Consider the following 6,325-nt stretch of genomic DNA (forward strand, 5'->3'; position numbering starts at 1 on the left):
TAAAACAACACATCAAGCAACCAACCTATATACATAATACTCCTCCAGTTCAAAAATACTCTAACCATACTTTAATATACTAATCACACATTTTAGACATTTTCCATAATGTTCACAAAAACATATTAGACAGCCATAACCTACTTTTCATCACATCTACCTCTACATCTACATCTACATCTACATCTACATCTACATCTACATCTACATCTACATATTACATATTACATATTACATATTACATATTACATATTACATATTACATATTACATATACATCATCATTTCTGCATCAATATACAGATCATATATGACACCCATACTCAGATCAGAGACATCCACACAGTCAACATATTTGAAATCCATGGTAGAGTCCGGTAGTAGAAACCTCTTACCTTCATGTTACCCAAATTTCTCGATCAAACTAAAATCCAACTAAGGAAACCTAAACATAAAAATATGGAACTCAATTACTTTCGCAATGCTTTCTTCCATTTAAATTCCTCAATATAAATTCTATGCTTACCAAAGTATTGGCGAATCGAACTCTAACAAATCTACAATTTGGTTGTGAATCCAAAGAACTCGACACTACTTTCAACACCTTCCAAAATCAATTAACAACTTAACTAATCAATCCAACCATAATACTTGAATTAGTTTTTGAAACAACTACAACCCACAACTTCAATTTTACCAACAAAACTTCGACGATTCACAGCAAAACAGAGGCATCGGTGATCGAACCTAAACGAAAAGTCGTGCAAAATAATTTGGAGCGTGGGTCAACTTGCAACTCGCGGGTAAAAGATAGGGAGTCGCGTCACGGTGCTTTGTAGACAGAGGTAGAACGGCTTGCGATTTGCAGTTGGAAGGAGCAGTACGTGCGAGCGAAGAGTCACGGTGCACTGATGGTGAGCGACAAAGAATCGCAGATCAAAAGAGTTACGCACAGATGAAATGCACGGCGGCTTCGCGAATCGGAACGGACGACGAGCTATTTAGCTCCAACCTCAGTTCAACGGATGACGAGTTTTTGGGGTGCAGCGGTGGCTTCAGGCGAACGGAAAGGAAGAAAAAGAAAGATGTGGGAGGCGGCTGTGGTAGGTCATGGGAAGAGGAAACGAAAGAGAAGAGGTAGAAGAAAGGGGGAGGGGCACGCGTGGGTTCTCTTTTTTAAAATAATAATAATAATTATTATTATTATTATAATAAACAATAACTATTATTACTTTTAGCTTTATTTATCAAGTTTCTATTTCTTTCTTTCCCAACAATTTTTAATAATAAAACACCCAAACCTTAAAGTTAATGAAACAACTCGACAATTAAACAGTGAGAAAAATACCTCCAAATCAGGGTGATACAGATTCTTTCATTATTGCCACACACAGGAGACAAATATTCTATGTCATAGATCCTGTTGATGCAAGACGATCGGTTGTTGTAATGCCACCACAAAGGACATTCCTTACAAACGTGCTGATGATGACCTTGGAGATATGTTGCCACACTATGTGACGGTCTTAAAATGGACAACAACAGGTGACATTGATGAAAGTGGAAAAACATACACTAGACCTGACTGTGAAAGCACATGGATTACCAATTGACTTTCATAAGTATGTAAAGTAAGAGTCGTACTTTAGTTTCTTTGGTTTTGTATAATGTTTGTTACTTGTAGTTCATGTTTGTTGTTTTTTTCCTTTGTAGGACAATGTCATTTTCAAATACGGCTACTTCAGAATCTATTGTTATCAAGTTTTCATTTCATGTTCAATATTTTTTTTTTTTACAAATGCGGACGCTATTTTGTCTTAGATATGCTATATTGAAAGTGTCACGTGTTCTATTATAGTTATTATGAATTTTGCTTAAGTGTGCAAAAATAATTTCTTGATTTATTTGAGAACCAACATTTAAGTCACATTTCACTATGAAGTTCTCGTTGTGGTTATGAAACTAGCCTTCTTCTTTTTTTCTTACAATTAGATAAGTATTGTTACTGACAGTCTCTTGTGTTATGTTTGAAACTAGATTTGAAAATATGGTTCATTTACAAGATGAGGATATGGTATGTGATCTTCTTGCTACACCCCATGAAAGAGGGGAAAGTAGTAGCCACAAGAGAAAACGTAGTCCGAACGAAATGAATGAGATAACGCATGTTAGCAGTCAGGGTCGGAGAAGGGTGGTTGTCTACAACGAATTGGGTCAACCAATAGGTGAGAATGCAAAAAAGTTCAAAAGTTTTATAGGAATGACAGTACGGTTTCACGTTTCGATCACATACTCAAATTGCCCTATGGTGCCCAAGAGATGAAGGACAAAATTTTTGAACTGATTGAGGTAACAATCCTTCTAAGTCATTTCAAGTATAATAAAAAATTTATTTCAATCAAATTGAATGTTTAGGATATGGTGTGAATATGTAGGCCAACTTTGTAGTTGGCTCGAGATCGAAGAAGAATCTTCTTCAGAATGTGGAAATATGCTTTCGTGGATTCAAGTCTAGATTGACGACGACATACGTATTTCTATTTAAGGATGATCTAGAGAAATTAAAATATCCTCCAGCTGAGTACTTATACATTGATCAAGATCATTGGGTTGAATTTTTCGCTCCTCGCTTGAAGGAAGATTTCAAAGTAAGTATGACGATTCAAACCCTTTCTTAGACTTTATTTACTATTTGTTACTTAGATATGCTAATTGAATTGAGTTGATACAATTTTTTGTAAAAAAAAAAAAATCAACAAGGGAAGGAGAAGCTAGCGGAAGCAAAACAAATACAACCATCAAACGTCTAGAAAGGGGTACACAAATCTGGTAGAGGAGTTGATAAGTCACGATTTGTCATATTTGATTATACAAGTAGGTAACATCTATTCTTTTATTATTTTTGTCATATATGAACTTTATATAGCAAGTGTCTTCGTCGGATAAAATTGATCAATCAGTAGTATTGAAACAAGGGTGTGTAGATCGTAAGAGACAGATTTCAAACAAAGAGACAAAGGAAGTTGTCGATCTAATAGTAAGTAAATACATTGACAATTTTTTTTTTTTTTTTTTTGCATGATTATGCAACTAATAATTCTATTTTTCCTACTTTTTTAGGACAAACTCTTAGCCACCCAGAAGACAACTAATTTATCAACTGTGAGGATATACTAACTCAAGCTTTGGGTGGTAAAAATCAACCAGGAATACTTCGAGGAGTGGGAAAGTATGTGACCAAGAAAACGTACTTTCATACCCCAACACAAGCAAAATTGAATCAAAAGGACAAGGACAAGGCATTTTCTAAAGAACAAGATCAAATATGGAAAAAAGAATTAAAGAGTTAGAGGCATAATTATTAAAAATGAAAAAAAAAATTATGGTTACATAGGAGACTTAGAAGAAGAATGGAGTATGGGTTCAAAAAAAACATCCATGAAAGGTGCTGAAGAGAATGAGTTTGAAGATCTAGCCACTGATTCAGAATCAAAGAAAGTCGTAGAGGACGTGGCTGAAGTGAATGAAGAAATGGAGGTTTATTTTTTATGAACCTTTAATCCCTAGAGTTACATATTTTGTTTGTATACTTTCCTAACAAGGCACTTTCTTTCCTAATGGCGAACGTAGGCAGGAAAGAAAAACATGTAGTGGATGTGACATTAAATCAAATGAAAGTTAGTTTTGACTACAGTTCATGAATTCAAAGTTTTACTTGATTCTTTCATATATCTATGTATACGTACACATCTTGAACAAATACTTATACATAGATTGGAACCTCGTATAAGTTGGTATTTGAAACGAAAGATAATATTGTTGCACACGGGGACTATATTTGATTCAAAATTAGATGGTGACAACATTAAGGTATCAATAGATGTCGTCTTAGATGGTGAATGTGCAATTTCCATTCCGACGAAAAAGGGATCAACAAAATGTCACAGAAAGTAGGTTCGCATTTAATATCATGGCACACCATCTTGTCGTTACTGGGAATGAGAAGGTAATGCATTTTCTTACGTAGGTATTCCATGCATGAATTTATGCTAATCTTAATTGTAATCTTTATGGTAGAAGGAGACTACAGAATTGAGTAATGATCCAGCCACACTCTCAAGTGCAGCAATTCAAAGTGCTCCAATGGCCCTTCGATGTTTGCTACGACTAGTTAAACATATGGGGTCACCGATTCAAATCACCACGCCACTTGATGTCTTTGATGTGAGAAGAAAATGTTGCATAATGATTAAGTCGTTGAGGGATTTCTCTTCTATGCAGCCAACATGTCTCAATGCGTAGATTATGTAAGATATGTTATTACTACATTTATTGTTCAATAAAGAAGCATTGAAATTTTTTGCATTGAAATTTTATTGTAATTCCATTTTCTTGCATTTCATTTGCTTCATTGCACTTGTAGATATTTATACACAATTATGGATGAAGAAAAAAGTTTGAGTCTATACAAGTTCTTAGATGTTGGATTCGTCAGTTTTTCAAGTTATAAAGACTCACGCGCACAATTGTTAAATGCTCGATTGCTTGGAGCGGAGTATGACCAACTCGTACTGTTTCCTTACAACTCCTTGTATATGGATGATCTAAAACTGTCATTCATGTTTCGAATGCACTAGTCTAATATGCAGTCCTACTGTTTCAAATGTATACTTAGGAATCACTAGAGTTCAGTCGCTATAAATCAAACAAAGGGTGTTACCTCTCGATCAACCCTTTGAAAATTCGAATTGACAAAGATATGTCTGAAGTACTTGAAATGTATGTGATACTTACTTATATCGTTAATTTCTTTCTCTTTTTTTTTTTTTTTTTTTTGTGTGCAACTACTTTAAGTATGTAACAATTCGATATTATTTTGTAGGTCATTCAACATATCAAATAAAAAAAACCAACATGGAAGGTCATGAAGGTATATGAATCTCTCCGTTAGGATAGTTGTAAACTAATTATTATTTTTAACATACATATGATTTTTATATGTGCATCCATATGGTCCCAAGCAAGCAGGAGTAGTTGAATGTGGCTATTATGTCATGCAGTTTATGTGTAACATAATTTTGTCAAAGAGTACTTCTATTATAAACGTAGTAAGTATAACAATTTTAAAACAATCATCATGTCATTTATTTCGAATGAAACTTAACAATTTTAAAACTATCATCATGTCATTTATTTCAATTGAAACTAATTTAAAATCACTTTATTGTCTACAAATGAAAGGTTTACCTCGTACGTACACTCAAAGTGGCATTAAGGTCTGAATGGGCGGAGTTCTTATCCAAACACGTATATCGTGCTTAGCATCATATTTTTTTATTAACTTTTTTGAAGTATTTTGTTACCTTTTTTTGTGGATATAATTTTTTTGAACATGAATGACACATATTTGAATGTTTAATAGCATATTATTAAATAAACTAAAAGAGCACAGTAGTAAGTTCTTAGTTCTCGTTTGACATTTATATATATGTACTGCTGAGAATTCAACAAATATGAATGTGTGCATTTATATTTTTTTTCTTCGGAAGACTCCATTATTTTTTAAGTATAAGTTTGTGTTCAAAGAATCCTTTTGTTTGAGGGCGTAGGACTCGTAAGAATTGTCATGCAATTTGACCCCCTCTCAATCACCAACAAGCTTGTCGATTTCGCAATGCACAATTTTTTAGGATTCTACCTTGGTACGTTATTTGTAATTTTATAATTTGAATTACTTTGTTGCTTCATATCCAAGCGTTGATTAATCTCCCTCTACTGTTCGTTGGTACTCTGATTCTTGTTATTTTTGCAAGTCATGATCACCCATTCAGTTTCTCTCCATTTTTTGTTTTCTTTATTGGTTTCCTTTCTGTTTGTTGGACCGTATACACAGGAAAATTAAATTGAGAGCTGAGGAGAATTAAGGGCTGGAGGGTGGGGAAAATAAAGGATGGGGGGATTGAGGTCGTAGAGGGCTGGGGGCCGTTCTTGCTTTCTCTTTCTAATACCAATTTATTTGTTTTAGCTCAACACTGATATGTTTATTTGCTCCCATTCATTATTGTAGTTTTTCACCATTCTTGTTCAAATATCAGTAAATTGTTGCATGTATGTAATTGCATTGTTGGCTTTAACGATATTGAGTCAAATTTGTGGTTATTTTTGCTTGAAGAAATGTTCTTTCTAGTTTTGAATAGTCTATAGAACTAGATAATCATTTTTGCATTTTTTGTTTTCGTCTTTTTTCTTCATATTAAGAAGATCAGTGAGGTTCTTTCTAGTGTTGATTGGTCGATTAAACTAGATAATCATTCTATCATTTTCTT

At 33.8% G+C, this 6,325-nt stretch overlaps 1 long non-coding RNA gene across 1 annotated transcript; it reads right to left on the reverse strand.

Annotated features, from left to right (window-relative positions):
* Nucleotides 1-1,160, reverse strand: LOC116403855. Its single transcript, XR_004216761.1, has 2 exons — nt 526-1,160; nt 1-444 (listed from the first exon to the last, which is right to left on the reverse strand). It is a non-coding gene; the product is annotated as an uncharacterized LOC116403855 (long non-coding RNA).
* Between the last annotated feature and the right edge of the window lie 5,165 nt (nt 1,161-6,325).

The sequence above is a fragment of the Cucumis sativus genome, chromosome 5 (assembly GCF_000004075.3).
Source record: "Cucumis sativus cultivar 9930 chromosome 5, Cucumber_9930_V3, whole genome shotgun sequence".
Lineage (NCBI taxonomy): Eukaryota > Viridiplantae > Streptophyta > Magnoliopsida > Cucurbitales > Cucurbitaceae > Cucumis > Cucumis sativus.